Source organism: Sipha flava, unplaced genomic scaffold (genome assembly GCF_003268045.1).
Source record: "Sipha flava isolate LNK unplaced genomic scaffold, YSA_version1 127_pilon_pilon, whole genome shotgun sequence".
Taxonomy (NCBI): Eukaryota; Metazoa; Arthropoda; class Insecta; order Hemiptera; family Aphididae; genus Sipha; species Sipha flava.
The window spans coordinates 55,908-78,351 of NW_020271753.1; the positions used below are offsets into that span (position 1 = coordinate 55,908).

The 22,444-nt window shown below is 31.0% G+C and overlaps 1 pseudogene; it reads right to left on the reverse strand.

Annotated features, from left to right (window-relative positions):
• Positions 1-231: 231 nt before the first annotated feature.
• LOC112694304 lies at positions 232-1,693 on the reverse strand (annotated as a pseudogene).
• Positions 1,694-22,444: the final 20,751 nt, after the last annotated feature.

The following is a 22,444-nucleotide window of genomic DNA, read 5'->3' on the forward strand; positions in this document are numbered from 1 at the left end:
ACACTGTTTATTCAACTTATTAAAATAAAAACATTTCTTAATTTTTAATTTGTCTTGGTATACACAAAGTAAAAAAAAAAAAAAAAAGAGGGATCGAAGACCTTCAAGTATTTCAATACTCTCGCTAGTTGATATTTTATTTTCTAATAAAAAACAATTTTAAATAATGTACATTTTTGTTAAAACCACATATTTCAATGGAATATATCTTGATGTGTTATGATCCAATTTTTATGTGGTTTTTTTTACTGGTGGGGTTTCCACTTTAAGTTCTTTTATCAATCTGAAAACAAAATAATAAGTTCAATAAATGTGTTTAGATCGTTTTACTATTTATTAGTTTCTAATTGAAAATCGCATACTCTTCAACTCCACTTTTAGTTTCTGAATCCGTTGTTTTGACCAATATTTTTTGCAAGGCATTTATCATATAATCTTTATTGGAACAGATTATTTTGTAAAATATATGTTAGGAAAATAAAAATCAAAGACGTTTGTATTTGTTTCACTTACTTTTTGACGATTTTTTATCAACCGGGCATGACGCTTGTTTGGTATGTTTTCTGTTACCCAATGAATTCAACTCTTTCAAGTATTTTGCTTCGCCGGTAATTGGATCCAACACTAATTTGATTGCATCTAGTTTTTTCATGATATCTTCTTCGTTGTACGATGCGTTGGTATCCTCATTTTCATAGCTGTTCCCTGATCTCGATGCTATGCATTTTTATATATATACACAACAAAATATAGAAATAATATTAATATTATTTATAAACTAGATACAGTTTGATATTAATTAGTTAGATATAACGTAAGATACAATAAGCGTTTTAAATTGATCTATACGAGATGAAAACTCGTCACCGGGATTAATCAAACGAAAAAGTCGGCATTTGAAACGAGGAAATAATATTATCAAGAGACGTTTGCGCGGGTCGTTGCTCAGATTATTGTTGTGGTCTTGTGAAATCGCTTGTAATAATGGACATTTCGAAACTACTTTTGCCGCGGCCACAGTGATAAGAATTCCGTTGCAGTGCACACACATTACATCCGTACGAGTACTAACTTTGCGAGGTTTTGCTCGTGAGGTCTCTCTCCATCCTTTCCTCTTCTTTTCTCTGTTCCTCCTCAAGCATTATGTCGCCTATCTTGGCGTACAGCCGGATTAGTTGTTCTTCCAGCTCGGTAACGACATTATTTATGCTTTTCGGATAGTCGTAATCCACTTTCATGCATTTCAAGAACTCCAACGCCCACTGCAATTGGTTAACGCCTGTGAAAAACAACGGTCGAGGGGTGAGAGGGACAGAAAGTGCATGAGGGCAGTGTACGAGGGGGTGGGGCAGGAAGATCGATAACATTGGTGTTGACGTGGGTACTTGCCTATTTGGATCGTAGATTTCTTACTGTACACCGACCACAGCACCGTGATCAGATTGTCGAACAACGTGGCGAACGGCTGTTGGAGCGCGAACGTTTTGTCACACGTGCGCTGTGGCGCGATACGGAAGTGGTACAGCATGGGCGTAAATTTGAACTCATCTTCGACGTTGGAATTGATCTTCTTCTGCTCCTGGTTGTCGGATCTGTAAAAAAAAAATCGACCGTGTACAACAATAACGAGTAACGGTCGTCCACGCGATCTGTACGCTTTTTTATCGGTCACTCACTCGATGTTCGATGTCATATTTTATTGTTAAAAAAAAAAAAAAAAGAAATTTTTTTTTCGAAAACAATTCGAAGATGTTCGGGTGTACTAATGACTCACGTAGTTGATTGTAAAACGAGTAACCGGTATCTCGGCGCGATGATATTCAAATTTCTTGTTAATTCGGCCAGAAAAGTGTTATGTTAACGTAACAATGCTTTTTCGTTTCGTGTCGAAATTGCGCGGGCACGAATAAAATTATGCTACAACGTTTCCACGTACCTGTACGTTCTGCGTTTGTATCGTGAACGAAACACAATTGTTTCGATGGGACAGGCAATGCAACGAACGGATACCGTTTCGACGTGGACGTTATTGGTCCGTATGATTCACATAGATACGTGTGTTTACGTTTAAAAATATTCCCAAGAGCAAATGTATTGTGTCCCCTATAGAATCCTATTTGAAATCGGAAGTCATATTCGAAAGAAAAAAATAATACACAAATTTAAACACACACTTCGTACACACACACACATATATATATATATATATATATATATATATATATGTATTATTCATATAGAAGTGTTTAAACTTCGGTTTTCGATTGAAATAATTATTTGAAATTAAAAATCTAAATAAAACTAATTAAATTAACTAGTGGTTTCAATGTATATAAATTCTTTGCCATATTAAGTTTGTAGTTTGTTTCGTTTGTTTGCATTCTTAATCAAAAACCGGTTCGAAGTAAACACATTGAATATTTTTATAATACTTTTAAAGCAAATCATATAATACTCGTAAAAATATTGACATACAAAGTAGGTCGGTAAAGCACGATTCCGTACGTTTTACCTTTTTGGGAACACGATTCCTTACGATTTCTAACAAACAATGGATTATAAAATGATCCCAAAAATAACTCGATTCCGTACGATTTTCCATGCAACGTTGCCATTTATTATTTATTATTATCAATTAATTTTTGTCATTTAAAAATAAAAAAATATAAACATTTAAAATATATAATTTGTAAATGGTTTAATAATTATAATTTGATACCTTGGTAATTAATACAAATACTTGATAAATATTTTATTATAGTTCTATGATTTGAAAAATTTTTTATGTTCGATTATTGTGAGATGTAATCGCTGTTTGTCGGCTAAGGCCATTTGATTCAAACGTCCTTTAGACACAGATCTTATTTTCGTGCAAGTCTCTTCTTGTGTTTCCTTTAGAACTACTATAACCAAATGAACTGAAGGGTGTGGACTATGAAACTGGGCATTATACGTTCTATGGAAACTCTCAGATCCATTTGTTGTACTTTAAAATATATAGTAAAATAAATAAATAAATGAAAACAAAACGTTTATATAAGATTAATGTAGTTATATGATAAAACTGGTCGACCGGTATATCGCAGACGATTACAGAGTCGATCATGTTAGAATTTATTTTTAGGTTACGCGCACAAAATTAATCGTGGTGGTTATGAACAAATTGGGGATACGATTTATCTGTATATTTTTATCTTTTATTCTAGTTTAAAATACTTTATGTATGTTTATATACACTTTAAGCAAGTATGTTTCTTAATAATTATAATTATTTAATAATAAGAAAAAATGTTTCAAGAAAGTCATATATAGTTATATATTATTATACATACCGAGGATTTTCCGATGGCTCTTGAGCCCAAATTTTCGATGGAAATAAACAGTGATCTTCTACGTATGTTATCAATATATAATCAGAAAATAAACATCCTATATCTAGGTTAGGACATATAGATACAAGTTCAATGAATGCATTTTTGATTTCATGTGGTGATAGAAATGGCAACCCGAAAAATAGTTTTAACTATTTTCCAAACTCGTCGTCATTTGTATATGCTGTTCGGAGTCGCTGTTCAGAATTTATCTGTATATGAATTTACCATATCAAATCTAATAAAGTTATTGCGATTTACTTTGAGAAGATGTCAATGTCGACCGATACTGTATAATATCTACGACGTATAATACGTATATGTGTTATACAAATTAATAGATTACATTTATAATTACATAATTTTTTAACTTATTTAGAAATCTGACAACGTTACACTAAAATCTTAGGTAAAAAACGTACGGAATCGTATGCTTTAAAATGTGTACGATTCCGTACGCTGATAAGGACCGTACGGAATCGTGTTCTACCCAAGTAGGTATCCTTTGAAAACGATATACGATATTAATATTAATGAAAAAACAAGGTATATTTTAAAATAATATCAAATATGTATAAATTTTAAAATATGTTTTTTTTTAGGATTTATAATAAACCAGGTAGGGTGGCAATAAATTTAAAGAAAACTGATTCATTTATGAAAAATCTCGTATACTTGTAATATTCAGTTAATGATTTTTTTTTTTATTTCAATAAACATCAATATTTATCATCTATATATTATGAATTATTCAGCATATTATTCTGTAATGGATAATTATATTTGTAATTAAAAGTATAAAATTTAAAATCTGAATCGCCTAGAGTATACATTGTGATTATGTAGATAGATTTTGTTTTCAACAGTTTTATATTCGTAAGCACTTTTTATTGATCTTTTTTATCATGCAAAGAACAAAAGGAAATCAATAAAATAAGTTAATTCAATCTTGCTGTATGTATTTATAACTTGAAATATGTTCGGGTGAGGAATATATGAGGAATACTTTCAGTTGTAAGGTCCAACAAATTAATTTATGATCAAACTTTGTAGATTTATTTAGGTGAACATTTATATTACATATTATGTAGTTGTATACGAGTTTAACAAATAACAACTCGTTCGTATATTTTCGGAATATTATCTTTGGGTTCATAACTTCGGCTATCAAAACTATTTTCGTTTAACTTTTTATTAAATTAACGCGATATTTTTTTTTTATTAATATATGAAACTAATTATTACTACTTAAATGTGTTTTAAATCAAGACAATACAAATTAATTTAGTTTAATTATTACGGAAAAATATTTTGTATTTATTTTAACTGTTCATCAAGATGCATAATAATTTACTTTTTAAAGGGAAATTCGTGCCACAAAAGATTTGTCGAAAATCAGTTGCAAAAAGTAAAACGCTGATCATAAAAATTAGTGTTCTGCTGCACAGATTACAAGTAAATAATATAAAACATTGCATATAATTCACAACACGTATTGTTGTTTAATTCGATTTTATGGAAAAATAAAACAACTAACTACGTTTTTAAACGACCCTGTAAAAATGTACTGTTGGATTTGAAAACCGTATTTGGAATTAAAATCGGATAGCAGTGACTGTTTTCAATTGGAATTGGGGCGCGGAATCGTTTGGAAATGTTACCAAAAAACGTATTTTTCGTACCGCAGTATGCAATGACATTACATATAACGGTATGAACAAGAACACGTATTGTCTGTATGATTGTAATAAATATCTGTACTATTTACACATGCGTAAGTGTGAGTGTTTGGAAAATTTTAGTATATGATCTTATTTAATCCAAAAAATAGTACTACATCACTATGTACTACATTGTTTAGCAGACGTTCAATAGCTGCTATTGCATATGTTTGTTTGCGACTACATTACTTTTGGAATCGTACGCCAACCCGTCCCCGTTGAAAAATCATCTGTACCCGACTCAGTAAACAAACGTGCGCATCGATCGAAACGGAATAGGTGTAGATTATATTATTAATGAAAACATCGTTCGGGAATATGGATTAATAACATCATCGAATTCCAGCTTCGTTTTTCATTACATTCTCACGGATCATGTGTAACTACATATAAGAAGCGGCAAATTTTCCCAACATTACGTGCCAAAAATTAAGAAAAAAATATTTTTTTCCTCTAATTTATTCATTATATTTATTTGAAAATAATGAAATTTTAATTTATGAATATAACATTACACTTAAGTATTTATTAATTTGCTTAAAGTAATTATTGTTGTTGTTGTTGAAGGTACCTACACTTAATGTAATTTAATTTATATTTTTCATCTTTAATGTAGTACAACGCTCTACTCCATTCATGCGTTAGTTTGTTTATTTATTATACATTAATTAAATACATTTCCGAAAAGAGTGACTCACATGAACATGAATAAGTTAAAGAAACATCGACAAAAAGGCCAATGCCTATTTTTAAAGTGATTCTTTGTGGCCGTAATATTTATTATTTAAAATCAAACATTAATGAACGCCTTCACTATGACGAACGTATCAAGTCACGTAGGGTTAGTTTATACTGTCCGTGGGTGTATCGTTAATATTTTGATTCCGACACATTTTTGTGGACAAATTAAAACTCGATGAGAGAAATTTTTTTACGATACAGAAAGTTTATCAAAATGTGTTAAAATAGATTGTAAAAATTGTCCACGACAGTGACTGTATACGCATATGCGAGTACTCGTATGTATGTTTTCAGACGTATTAATATCATACACACTAACTATGCAAACGCGTAAAATCATAGCTCATTATAGTAGGTCGTTATTAAGCATAAATTAAGTATAGCATATTGGACACGCAACTCTTTGATATTAATTACATCGATGGACGCATTCGGAATACTGTGAATTACAAGTATATTGTTCATTATCGTTATGATCACCTTCGTTTGTGCATAAATATTCGAGTACGGAGATAATATTATATTATTACTCGAGATACTCGAGATGTCTGTGATATTTTGTCCGTGAACGACCGCGACGAAATGAATCTATTAATTTGCCGCCCACGGTTGTATTATTATTATCGTCATCAATGTTGTGATGTTACAGCTGAAAGGACCCCGATACGTGTCATGATTCGGCCGACTCTCCACGACCGGCTGGTAGAGATAATCCTACTTATAATATTATAATTAATATCTGAAACAATATACATTAGTTACCGCCGCGAACGGTTATTATACACAGTACACGGTTCCGTTTACTTAAACTTTTCACGCACCGCCAGGGAAACGAGGTATAGTAATATTAACAATAATAATGACGCACGACAACGCCGGTTGATTGCCCGTTTATTCGGTCCGCCGTGAAACGTCTTGATCCTGCCTCCTTGACGATCCAAATCGTGATTAAATAATTATCATAGTATTGCTCGACGCGTACACAATCAGGAGGGTCGCTTGCATTACACATCGACAGCGTAGTGTATTTTAATTGACTTAATTACCAGCTTATTGTACATGCGACTTCGTCTCATCATTAATTATGTTAATTCATCCGTTGGTAGTTGTTTATAATTCATACAGGCACTCTTATGCAGTACCGTATCCTCCGGTAGCGAGCGAAATCGATCACCGTTTCACACGGTGACGAACCAAGTCGACTATAAGATATCTCAGAGAGGAACTTAGCAGTAGATGCACCAAAAATTTGGTAGTTCAAGATGATTAGAGGGCGAATATTCTAATACACGTTTTAACGTAACTACCGAAAGATGTGATACGTTTAAAATCATATTAACAAGTGGCGAAGTAAAACGAATTAATCTACTTTCTGGAAAATGTTAAAATTTGAATAAGTTTGCATATTTTAGTGTATAAACACGACTTAAAAGTATTCAAAAGTTCTAGTACAACAGTAACAGGCTATAGTGTCTAATTAAATTAGATATGTTGGACATGAAAACTGTCTATAACCGGATGACTTCTGCTGTTAGCATTTTTTTCCGTGAACCAGTGACTAAAATTTGTAATTTTTTGTGCTTGTAATATACACTACATTTTAAATAAAAGTTTTCACTCATAATATATATATATATATCTTCTTTAAATTAATATAATTAAATCATGGTGTAATTTTTTCGTATTTAGCTTAAACCGTCTAACTAAATTATACGGTGCAGGGTCGTACTGAGGCCCTGAAAGCACAGGCGGTGTAAGTTTTGCAAGCTAGCCAACAAGTGACTAATGTTACATGAGCAATTATAGCTTGAGATCCAAACATAACATTTTTGGAGGGCCTGGGAGGGTATGGACACCTACCCACCCAGCCAGTTCACCACTGGTACGATATTTATTTATGTAAGTAACTGTTTTTATGACTTAAATTAATTAAATCTTAAAACATGCTTTACTTTCTGTACTACACAAAGTTTATCGTAGTACACATAATCTTAGGCCCTACCATGGACTATATGCAGTATGATTATAAATATGTATGACTCATATAATTTTGAAGTTTTTTCTCGAATTATTTCTTAATATAAAAATATATTTTTGAATTTCTTCGATGTTCATTAAAAAAAAAAAAAAAATGAACCCATATTTTCCGAAATTCGCAACTCTAGTCATAACTGTTTACTCAGTCCACCTAAAAATACATCACTTTTAAACGTACTTTTGTTTTCAAGATTAGAGATTTTAAAATGTACGTAAAATGAGCTCGTCACGTGCAGTGGTTTGCAATCAAAACATTTTAATTATTATTTTATCCCATGTGACACTCAACTATTACTCGTATTGTGGTTTAATGTTTATCTATGGATTTTAAATCGAGTTAATTCAATTCGTTGGAAAATATTGAAGCTAATCTTGATGAAATCACCATGAAAATTTAACTGTTGGTTTTTTTTTCTGTTTCAATTTATGGACTAGATTGATAATCAGGTCATCGTTAATGGGATTAGTTTTTTGATTTACCAATCACATGAAATCTAGTGTTGCACCGGCAAGATTCAAATCAGTTGAGATAGTCAATCGTGAACCCTACAGAATTTCAAATGGTCCGTGGCTAAGTATGATACCATTTCATGTGCCACTGTATATTTAATTATAATAATAAAATATAAACAAAATATCTGTAGGACATCCACATATTTTTATCATATGCATCGTAACCTAACCAACTCTTAGTGTTTTTACTTAGTTTTCAAATATTTAACTAAATGAGATTATTTACATGATATTAGAAGTAAAAAGAGACTAGGTATCCTGTTTTCTTCCCCTTTACTTTAACCACTACAAACAGTGAATTTTTTTCTGATATGCCCGATTAACATTCATAGGTTTTTGTTTTTATCCTCGTAACACGGTGTAATTTAAATTTTTTAACTTTTACATTAGCAGTTGACACTTATAACGCTCAACCACACGCCGTCATCATTCGATTATGGAATTTTCCACGATGGAAATATTATTACAAACGGTTCCGAGCTTGTAAATAATTTTAATATTGAAAACGTTGAGATGAAAGTTCTAAGACCGGCCGTTTTGTCGCCACTCCTTCCCTTACGTATCTGGCATCATAATTTTTGCGTAATAGTTTTTTTTTTCGTAAAACGTCTGTATGTAAAAAAATAAACGAAAACTTTCTGTAGGAAGCCGCGAACGGCTAACATTTAGTTGAAAAAAAAATGTTATTCACACTACTCTATAGTGGTCCTTGAAACATTCGTTGGATTAAAGTGACCCTCTATCTAAAAGTTTGTAGACCTTCAACCTAGATCAATGTCGGCTTGAACGTAGTGGTCCGGATCCACGGACGACATTTGTCCACGTTCTTCCCTATTCCTTCATTGATTTGACGACAAGCCCCCTGACTACTGTACCGTCAAAATGACAGACGAGAGAAACTTTTCGAATATTCGTTTTCGGGAGCCTCAAGCATATTTTACAATATTCGCATCGTACCGCAAACTAAATATTCGCAGCCGGTGATTAAAGACGAGGCTACTGTAACTTCTGAAAATTAATTTAAACGTAAAGTAGGCATGACGGTTTTTTTTTTGCGCGAGCCAACTTTACGACGATCGTTTACGTCAGAGGTGGGCAACTAGCGTGCCTTTTTATCTGGCCCCTGCTATATTTTCAAATGACATCATACAAATTTAAATTTTATCTTCTATACTCTTTCTTATTGATATAATAATTGTTATTTGGTATAAATGTTTAAATGTATACATATAGCTTTTAACCATAGCTGTTTGTACCAAACTATTCAACTATATCAGTTTCTTTGGATCATTCGTGTCGTGTTGTCGCATGCGTTGAATTTATTACTTCCATTTTTTTTTTTGGTTTTCTATGCTCTGGCCCCCTAGATTTGAATTTTCTAAAAATTGGCCCTCTAGTAACTTTGAGTTGCCCCTCCCTGGTTTACGTGAATATCTGTATTTCGCTACTTCGACGAACATGATGATATTTTTCGCACTTAACCGTTCGTGTTAACACAAAGTGCGTCATACTTAAAAGCCGTGACGTGACAGCGGTGTCGCGAATGAAAGGGCTTTGCACGTGGATCCGCGTCGTGTCGCGCACGGGATCTTTTGAGATATTCCGGGCTCCCCGAACAAGTCGACTTCGTCACACCGTTACAACCATTGTCGTGGGAGATAACTTCACTTCCCTACGGGCACGGAAAATGTTGTGCGTTGCTTTTACCGAGGGATTTGGATAGCAGCATTCGATCATTGTAGGTGTAATTTGTCTTGGTAAAAACAAACACGCCTGTGGGTCGGGCCATAGCCTACAAGTGTACAAGTGTAGTAATCGCCCAGCAAGCGAGAGGCCCGGGTTCGATTCCCGGTCCGATGGCTTGATTTTTGACGTTATCTCGCCACCGAGAAGTAAACACTATGAAAAAAAAAACTTTTTCCGCAACGAATCGCGGCCGAGGCAGCTAGAACTCGATTACGTCCAGGACACGTTTTGTCCGCAGATCGTAAATCGGAACGTGAAGAAAAACGACTGTGTTCTTACGAAATTCAATCGTCGAATCGCGTCTAATCATCGTGATCTTTCGGGATATTATTGTAACGTGATCGGGGGTGACCCGCTATATATGATATTCAGGAAAGGGTATCTGGTCCTTTTGAATAGCTCGTAGCTCGAGAGCATAAAAAGAACGGATCTTAATATTACAAACAAATACAGATTGGTTCGGATAATTACTAACATTCAAAACATAAAATAACTTACGAGTATGGGTTTCTGACACCGGATGGTCATTGTGACCGAACTGTCGCCGTTTTACATATTCAGCCTTAGCCGTGGGATTTGCAATAGTGATACAAGCCCTAGTTAGAACACAGTGTTTACTCATAAATTTTCATATTATATGTATATAATATAATAACCATGTAACAATCGTTTCATTATGATTCGAATATGGCCGTTAAACGTTCGTTTAATCGTCACAGCGCGCAGGGTCACTGCAATGATTACGACGAATCGGACGAAGATGACCATTTTGATAATGACCGCGTTTGTTAACCTGTGGTCGCCTTGTCGACGCAGTGTTGCATCTTATGATGACTGCGATAATTTTAAGTAACCATCGATTTAAACCCATCGAGTTGTGAGGAAAAGTGGTTGGTTTACCGGTAACATTATTTACGTGAGTGATCGCGTACCGACAGGGGAAGAAGAGGTAATCGAATTTTCCAGAACATTCGATGCCCCCGAAATAGTAACTAGTGAATATCGAACAGACTGAATAATTCACAAATAATTAATTAATAAGTAATTTTTTTTTTCAATGCTATTCAGGCCATTAAGGCTTTTTGCACGTTTCAAGCAAACATCTCCATACATTCCGGTCCATTGCATCCTTCAATCGTTTTGTCTCGTCAGTATCTGAAATATCTTCCTTAACTCTGTTTAACCACCATTGGCGAGGTCTTCTCCTTGGTCACATTTTTGTTGGGTTTCGGATTAAGACATTTCGTATGACACTTTCACCAGCCCGCCAGACTTGGCCAGCTCTCCCTTAATCGCTTCGCTTTTAATCCAATATTTGGTTTGTTGTATAACCTTCCTAGTTCATCGTTCTTTCATCTTTCATATTCCCCATTTAGATTTCGAACAGGTCCGTGAATTTTCCTTAAAACTTTTTTTTCGAAGGTGAGTAGTTTATCTTCGTCCCCTTGTGTTGGGGATTATGTCTTGCATGCGTACATTACTATCGGTCTGATTAGTATATTATCGGTAATAAGTATGTTAAAAAAAAAAAAATAAAAAAAATAGAGTCTTGGTGTTTATTAAAAAGTATAACCTAGTCATAAACAATGTTCCTATGATTATTTGATGTTAATGCCGGCCTTGGAGTTTAAACTCCAGCGGCATGACCGTGACGTTAATAGAAACAAAATCAATAAATTATATTAGAGTATACATTGAATAAATATTAATTTTCAAAACTAATCGAAGTACCTTTTTAGTGTTTGATCTTTATTATTGCTGATCTTTTACTTTGTGGAAATTCAAATTTTTAAATAAATTAAAATATTGCATTCTTATGTATAATAGCTGTAAGAGATATTCAATTATACATGTATAATATTTTATTGTTCTCAAGTTTAGAAGTAGTTATGTTGTAATTTATTGGTACAAAATATTTTCTATTGTGCAAAATATTATACAATTAGATGGACAACAATCGAAGAAATATAGAATTTCTGGAGAATAACAAAAGGTCTCGTTTGATATAATTTGGTTAGTAAATAGATATCACTAGAAATAACATTTATGCACTAGTAAAATGATTTATACAATCAAAATGGCCATTTGACAATTATATTATACCATAAATACCTGTTGTTTACATTTCATTATTTGCGACCCTACAGTTACCATAATTAATTGTTGTATTAATACTGTTTGACTTTGAAAATCAATTTGGAATTTTATTTATATACTATGCACTTGTATATAAACTAGTTATTAGTAAATTAATCACGTCTTAATTAATTGAAAATTATTGATTGATTTCATCTCGTACAAAATACTCATAGCTTATATGAGGAAGCAGATATGTGAAATATTATGAAATCCGTGAATCCATTTATTTTAATTTAACCTAAGAGTTAAAGAGAGCGTATGAAAATCGTTTTTCTATAGTTTTATATAATTTAAATTTTATTTTTAAATATTTTACAATAGTAATCTAATTGATATTAATTGAATTAATTCATTGTTGTTGTCCTTGGCACTCCATAAAATTATGGTTTAAGCTTATATGTATTAATAAATTATATAATGATTTTAAAATATGCTTTATAGTTGACATTTAAAATATAATTTATCGAAAAAAAATTACATTAGAAAGAAAGAATCACCGATTTTTGTATGCACTTTGATTATAAACTAACTCGAAATGAATAAATATGTAAGTCAATCCTATCTCAATGGTTATAGGAGTGATAAAGAAAGATATTGTCAGAACACACGTGTTGAAATAACTATATATAATCCATTACATCGCTATAATGTTTAAAAGGACCCATAAAATAAATCTATAATTTTAATATTATAAATGATAATATTATTTTGGAGTATTCGTACAACATTGTGAGTCTCAATTTTAACAAAAATATTTAAGCAACATTAATATAATTTTAAAAATAATATGTATTTTTATATATTTTAATAAATAATATTATAATAGATAGATATTGACTAATTTCAATATTTTAATCAAAATTTAGAGCAGCGTTTCCCAAATTATGGGTTGCGACCCAACATTAAGTCACAAAATATTTGAATATTATATAATATAATTATAATTGAATCGCTGTTCATAAACTAATGCCAAGAAAAATATCTTAGTTATAAAAATATAATATATTTTGATAACTCAGATATTTTTCTAAGTGTATTTATTATTATTTATATTTATATATATATATGTATATAAATTAAATATAAAATACAAAATATAAAATATAAATTTATATATTTTTATATTTATTATTTCATAATATATTATGTATTAAGCAGGATTAAATTACGTTCTACTGCGTTAGAGTACATGATAAAATGCCTTATGATAAAGTTATTATTAATTTTTCTACGTTAAAGCGTACTAGATTCTTTTTTCTCAACAGCAATCTATCCATCACGATGGATATTTATGGGCCACCTTAACATAATGATTGAGAAAAACTAATCTGATTTAGAGAATAATTTCAAATAATTTTTAATTTTTATAATTAATTTTTATTTCTTTTAGTATACGTCTTCCTTTTGGTTTCTCCAAAAAAATATCTAAATACAGTGATTTACCGAGCCCATGAAGTAACTTTACTGTTAAACGCCATGTTTCCGCAGTTCGAGACATGAACGGAACCATCAATCGTTGTCAATCGGAGAGCTTGTTCTCTCGTGTTTCTGAGACTCGAGAAGTCCGTACTGTAATATATGTAATATACGCTCCAGAACTGTTATCGGGTCTATTACTTCTTTTCGACCGATGATCAAATCTGAAACATGGTTTCTCACTTAACTTTTCCAATAGTTAGATGTATTGATTATATCGTCCTACTCGTAGAAAGGGGTCTCGTTCGCTTTCACCAGCACTAGTCCTCCACTAGTAGACCATCAGTGGGTTCGCGGTCAGAGGCAGCTTTTTCTTTAAATCTATTACAGTGGACTAACAAATCTCTATTAAGGAGGAACAAGAAACATCGGTTTTTATAAAACATGGATGCTTTCAGTCGATTGATATAAATATCGATGCTTATTTTTTAAAAAAAAAGCGAAAGTGCCGACTGATATAAAAATATTCGTGATAACCGTCATAAAGTTCTGCACCAAAATCTGATAACTGATGTCAATTATCCATAATTGTATTCTAAGACCGCGATTGTACACAAATTGTATTGATATGAAGGCGTATAATGTATCAATACACCTTGGTTGCAGACATGAATTAAACTATTTTGGATAACCAACGACGATGATAAAAAACCTTTAAACCAAGAGAATTGAGTAATAAGATATAATATAATATAACAGTATTTAAGATATATACCTAAGATATACTTATACATTAATTCGTGGTTGTAGATAAGATACTTGTCCACCATAGAGTTAATCTATGTTATCTACAATCGTGCTATTGTCATCGTGTGATAACGAAATAGTCGCACGAGGTATACGCATTAAAACACATAACGCAGTAAGAATATTTAAGCACTGTAGCTACGTCTGCAAATCCAAACGAGAGGATTTTTTCTAAAACGAGCAATGAATCAGCAGAGAAATCGTTTAATTACTAAAAAAATTAACATTGTTGTTCTTACAATCTATGGATAAATGTTTATAGGATAAGTAATTTTATTTTCGAAGCTAAACATTATGCATTTAAACTATAACGTAATTTTTTTGTAAATTGTACAGTAATATATTTTATTACATTATATATTTAGATATTCGATAAGGTTTTTGTTTTATTTAATTACATCTATTGTTTTAGATTTACTGTTATAATTTAAAGCTCAATAGTTAATTTTATTTATCTATTATATTAATATAAACAAATTTTAAAATGAAATGTTCTATAAAATCCATCTTGAATTAAATAAATTTAATATTTTATTAAGTAAATACATATAATGAGGTGTACACTAGTAGGTAGCATTAGTGAGAACATTTTTTTTGCAATGTTTGTTAATATCGAAAAAATATCGTCACATCGATGTTTATATCCCCATACATCGATATTATCGATGTATTAAAAATGTATGTATCAACACATCGAAAATCGATGTTCAAAAAATTTTGCCCATCCCTAATCTCTACCGTAATTCCTTATGTTTTTATTTTCCGACCGCACTTTCGGTCTTGAAAGTGAACAAATATATTAATTTCTTTTAATCAAATACTGTATACTAATTACTATTCAGAAAATGTAATTTTTAATTCGTATTCAGGCCAGAGAATACATTTGATTAATTATAAAAAAAAAAAAATGTCTATGTTGGCTAAATACAATCTACATAAATTAGTAATTAGTAAGCAAATCGTAGTCGTGTATTGATCGACGATTCTGAAGTCGTCTTCTCGTAAATGACATTGGAAACAAAAGTGCGATGCGGATTCGCTTCCAAAGTCTTTGCAGGTAATATTGATGGATATGTTGAACGTTGATGTACCGTCACGAATCGCTTATGGTCTTTCTACGTCTACCCCCGATCGCAAACGTGAACGGCGCGCGAAAATATATCGATACGAAATACCGCAAACGAACTACCATGACACATTAAATGTTAATTCGTGACAAGCGTGAAAAACTGTGGTTTTTTTATACATTAACGCATTAAAGACCGTTAAGCTATATGAACTACAATGATTGAATATATGCAATTAATGTAGTTCGTATAAATATTTTACGACCGTCATGAAGATGACTGCGACAGTGTACTGCGGTCCGATAATTTGCAAGCGGTACGCGTAGTATCTATTATTATTATCATTATTATTATCACCGCGCTACTGATGAAACAATTATTTTCCATTGTCTCCGTACAGTCGAATTGAGTTGGAATCATCAACTTGAATTCATCTGTGTTGAACAGTTAAAAATAAATACGAACCGACTGTGTTTGGACCGTGGTAATACGATTATTGCGATCGAGGAAACGGGGTAGCATGACAACTTTAGTAACGAATGGAACCGGCGGTTTTCTTCTGCACTGTTTACGGTCGAATGTTCAGTAATTTTGTTGATTTTACGTGAAACGCATTATTATACTAGTACAAACGGAGTATTATCTCTTGACCGCACCGTTTGTCGTTACGTGCCCGTACACTGATACACAGCGATGATTGTACCATCGTACTAATGTCATAAATAACTTCTCATTCGACGATCAGTCGATAATCATGATGCAATAATTTGTGTCAATTGGTATGTTCGCCAAAAAGAGTTTGTTGTGGTCGTCGCGGCATGACAAATGTAAGTTTCCACACAGGATATATCAGGTATAAATCATCCTCGGGTATGTCTGTAGAAGTTTTTACATGAAAAAAATGATATACCGGTACGTAAGTTCTTAGTGAATAAAATATATAAGGAATTCAAATTTTCTTCTCACTTTATTCAGACTTAAGAACAATGACAATGAAGTTCTTGTGGTTTATTCTGGGTTTTGTAAAAAAATCGAATCCAATTTGAAACTTGAATCTTGTCCATACATAATACTATATAGTCATACACATATTATACGTTTTTAATATGTTAATAACATATAATTATAATAATATAAATCAAATTGTATGTTGTTTATTACAAAAGTGTTTAACATAATTAGTGGACCGAGATCGGATCACCGGTTCGAACTAACAAATTCCCAACTGTAATAGTTTATGGGCCAGACCTTTTTCAACTTTTTTTTTACCGGTCCGGACCATAAATATAATATAAATCGATAGAGCAAAAAAACGATTTGAACCAAAAATATTTCAGATTCTGAAAGTTTTTAATTATATCACATAATTGGTAATTGGTTTAACTGCTCGTAGATTATTACAAAACTAAACAAAAATGATAGTTTTTGTACATAGAAAAGTACATAATGAATTGTATACAAATACAGGTGCAGATACAAGGGGGGGCAATGGGGGCTGAAGCACTCCCTAAGATATTATGTAGAAGTAAGAAAGACTTCGTATAATTTGACATGCGCAACGAATCACCGTTGTAACTCATTTTACTAGACCCCCTTTTTTCATTTATAGATCCGCCCCTGCACAAATACGAATTTTATCAGACGATGTTGCGTGGCAGCTGTATAAATGTCCTTTCATTTCCGTCGGACCATAACAAGAATAATTACAACCGTTGTTCTTGAAAATATATTCGATAATAATTATTAATTGGTATCATGAACTGCTCTGAGATGTATATCTACAAAGTAAATAAAACAACGGTGCAGGAGTAAAATATTGATTCCCATGATAATATACGTGTTATTAAATTTATAAATAATGTCTTTAATATTTAAAATCATTGTTCAATGGATTTTTAAGGAGCCGTAGCCGCCTAACCGGCACCGACTGGTCTGGACTTAACCGTTTGATTTTATTTTAGAAACTGAAAAGAACTGAAATGATTATAGTTCGAACTAGGACCGAACTGAAATATTTCATAAATAAATAGAGTCGGACCGTATACTCATTTTCCATCTATTCTTATACGACAAGACCGGATAACCATGTAGAGCACTATCGGATATTAACAAACAAACTATTTAACTAACTAAAACTTACGGATATTAACAAATTATCTTCGTCTTCATGTTGCATAAGTTCTCTTCTGAAAATTTTTTATTGTTTTTCAACAATTCTGTCTATACTATTCTATACTGTACTGTACTGTACTATACAGTATACTGCTTTTCTCTTATAAGTATTACTTATTCGTTGCCAATCCAATAGTTTCTTCCTCGTGGTTATGAAACAAACACGTATTTTTGTTTTCAATTAATATTTGATTATCGGTGTAATATTTAGTACAGCACTTATTATTTACGCACATCCACGTACATATATTTATATTAGCGGTGTGTATCTAGAAAAATTTATAATTATCAAATTCATCGTAATAAGTAGGGCAAAGGACTTGTGGCATTTGCATATTTGTTTTGTACAATCAGAAAAATAGTAGAATATAAAACAGATATGCTTCGTGTTTTCACAAAGCTAGTCTTTAAATTTTATTTTGCATATAAAAGCATATTTCGAGTTTTTTTTTTTAAGGACATATTTCTTTCATTTTATGCTTTTAGATGTAAATTTCAATTAATTTATCATTTCATTAATACTTTCTGTTCACGTTCTTATTTCATATAATATACGTCCAAAATATTGCCAAATTAAAAATAATTTTAAATTTGGACAAATAATATGGTAGTTGAGTGTTCGTAGACGCACGTTTTTTCTAGTAATACGAGTATATCTCCAGGATTAATTTTATTTATAAACAGTAAACATGTAGCTTACATCGTACATTTTCTGATAAGACGTTAACGATTCCATAAATGATACTAACAAATTTCATTACATACTGACTTGTCAGTGTTCGTAAATAATTTAATATTATAGTAATGCAGTATTAGCAGGCCCGTGTTTAAAAATTTTACGCCCCCAGGCATATAATTTATGCCCCCTCTCCAAAAAAATAAATAATAATAATATAACACTTATTATTTCATCCATAATCCAGATTCTTTAATATTAAAACTTTTTTTAATTACCAAATTATAATATAACAAAAATACAATTTATTTTTAATTTACAAACTATAATATAATAAAACATACTATTTTATTTTATTTTTTTATTAGGTACATAATTTTTAAATTTAATTTTGCTAAAATACTTTGCCGCCTTAGAGACTTGATGCCCCCGGATATGTGCCTACTCGTGTTTCCCCTTAAATACGGGCCTGAGCATTACTTTTTTAGTTTGCGTATGTATGTCTATTCGTAATTCGTGTCAACTTATCATGTATATGTACTGTTTTAACATTAAAATATTTAGAGATAAACAGTCTTTTAACAGTCTGTTAAAGAGTTATTTTTTGGAATTTGATGTCGATAAGCTTTCGACAGACGGCCAATACTGTAAGAATTGTGATGTTAAAGTAGGATGTGAAAAGCAATTTAATATAACGCAATATTTAAATTATTTATATATTTTATAAAAAAATATTAGTACATTTTTTTAGTGTATATTATAAGGGTTCTTAAGTGTATAAGTGCTTGCATATTTAGTGTTTTTTTTTTAGAGCCACAAGTCCTCTGCCCCAGTAATTAGTAATGTAGCGAACAACATTTTTATTATTATTCAGATTAATATCTAATTAAGATAAATATATAGATATATTAATTGCATTTTATATCATGGAATTGCATGTTGGTGTAGTCTTGTTCATGTAGGAACTTACCATATCCCGTACGCGATTGCATATACTAAAACGAAAAACATTCCGAGGTAATAATTTACGATTTTATTACCGTTATTATATCAGTTATTCTACGAAGATCAGTAAATTTCCCTCCTATGGATTTACAACAGATTTATAAAATATACCAATTTTATATTTATAACGGTCGGAGTTGACTGGCTGAAAAATGGTTTCGCCCGTTAATCATATATTTTTTCCATGTAAAATAATTCGTGCCTAAAAGATTTTAATTTAAAACTTTTGATATTTTTCCATGCTAGGGTTTTATTTACAGTTTTAGATATTTATTTCAGATTCTAAGCTATTATATTATGTTCGATCATAACTGGAGTAATATATGTATTATACCGTAATTAAGCTTTAACGAAAATTTAGATCATACTTTGTGTCATAGTTTTTCGTATACTACAGTTGTAGATAACTTTAAAATCTAAATTGCAATTGTTATATCAGTCTGTGAAATATGAACATTTAAGAGTATTTGTTGACTTGTGTATAAAATAAAAAATTTAATAAAAGGCGCATTGTCTTATAACCAATCTAAAATATGTATTTAATGTTTAAAATGTATGTACTAATTACTTTATCATAAAATATACTGAACAAACAATAAAATACTTAAGACGTTTTCCCGCGCAAGACGTTGTTTTGGCCCGATGTTAGATATTTCCTACACTGGTTAATGTAAAAACTATTTATTAAGATCCTCGGTTTTTCTCTGTCTAATGAGATAAAACGATCTTATGTTCAGTCGATTACAATAAATCTTAGTAATTATTAATAAAAATATAAATTTTACTAATTTCCGTGTACTTGTCGTATTTATTGTTTTACCTGCTGAAAAAATGTTGGTTTATGTTAACAAAATAAAAAACTTTCTTGCTGAAATTTATTCTCAGAATCTTGAGAAAATAAAAATAGATACTTTGTTTTATAAAAATTAAAAATAATGAAATAGAAAAATTAATAAAAATTGATTTATAGATGTATTATATAAATGTATTTCATAAAAATACATAAATCATATTTAATATTGAGCAAATAAATTCGAGTAATTAAATAAAAATCTTATTTAATTTTCACATATAACTGTTATTGAAATATATTTTTGATTTCTTTTTTAAAATCTTAACTTAGTACACCTAATATTCATTTAATCGTTTGAGGATTAATAATTTATTTTTTGGATAACTTTTTATTTATTTTTATTCAACATCAGTCGTCAGGTAAACTCAAATGATTGCCGTTAATTCAGATTGAACAAAATAAATAATATGAAGTAATTTCATTTTGATCTGTAGGAAATGTTTTCTCGTTTACTCAGTGGATGTTGGTAAATAATAAATATATAAATGTCACTAGTTAGTTGACTACTGCAAACGTTATCGATTTTATTAGTACAATAATTACCAGAGACATTACATCTGATTTCGATCTATTAATCAGTAATATTTGAATTTATAAAATGTTGATACTTGAGTTCAAAACAAATTAAATGTTAACCTTTTTGAGGATTAGCAGAGCGTGGTAGTAGTGTATACAAAGTTTTTGGCAAAGGGAAAACGGGATTGATACGTTATATTTTGTTTTTAAATTAACATTTATTTTACAAGCATACATACACACTTACACCGACAAAGATCATAAATAGTTCACTTAAATCAAGGGTTAATGTAATTGTTTCATTGTTTACAAATATTATTTATCATATGTAGTTGCACATAGCACAAGTTGTACAGTTAAAATAAAGTGAACGCAGTAAAAACTTCACATTTTTCAATTTGTTGAGTTTCAAAAAGTGGTTACCGTGTTCCGGTAGTAAGTTTCATAACAAAATTGTTCACGCCGAAATCACGGTAGTTGCGTAATAATACTTGCCGCCGCGATTATATAATTATACTGTATCGTACCACCACCGGCTATCCAGCAACACATACACACACACACATATATTATAGGCCAATTATTGCTATCTATCTATCGTCGTCCGTAATCATTATGTAACCATAAAATCCCGTGTTTTATGTATATTATTGTAATATTTGTGTGTGTGATTTTTGTATTTTTGATGTCTTGTGCAAACCACCGCCAAATGTGTAGTGTGTCATTCTTTTTATTTTTATTGTGGGCACGAATCACCAGTTACCTTTTTATATTGTGTAGGCATGAATTGCCAATATTATTATTTTCATTTTTTATTATAAATTCCAATGTGCGCTAATCGCCATTATTGTTGTTTTACCATAATTTACATATTATTTATTTTTTATTGTTATTGTACAAATTTATTAAGATTTAGGTATAGGTTGTTACAGCTGGCCAGCCGTGCACCAACAAATTGTGAGTTTTAAAATTATCATTAATTTATTTATTATTAATTATTAAAATTACTTATTTATTTACTGTCATGCCAAAAGGGCCACATTTATTGATTATTATTATTTATTGTTGGGCCAGAAGGGCCAGTTTTTATTATTATTATTCAATTGTAATTCATCTATGTTACTGTGATTTATTATTTATTTAATATTTGATCATTTTAATACAGCAACATATAGTAACTATTTTATACCATTTTACATTTATTTTAGTTACTCCTCTTCTAGTTTTAAGAACACACCAAACACATACATATATACACATATGATACACAAAAACATAACATAGCTAAATAGTATTTGCGAGGCGAACCCGAACCCTACTAGTTGAGCTATCACACCACTACACACCAAAACAATTGGCTAGTCGGTGGTGTGCGACACGCACAAGTCGGTGTCCGAGAGTACGGTATAGTATATGTTGCACCTGGTCTAAACAAATATTTTACAACCACATCTATGTTTTGCACAGTTTTAAAATAATTGAATACATTGTATGTACTTATAAATTTGTATACATGTTAGAAGAAAATGAACCAGTTCATTTGAAACGCAAATAAAACAGAAATTGAAAAGAAATCAATTCTCTAGTACTTTTAACGATATATGTTAAGATGTGATTTACGTGATTTAAACACTATAGGGCATATTGTTATCAGTGCGAAGCGA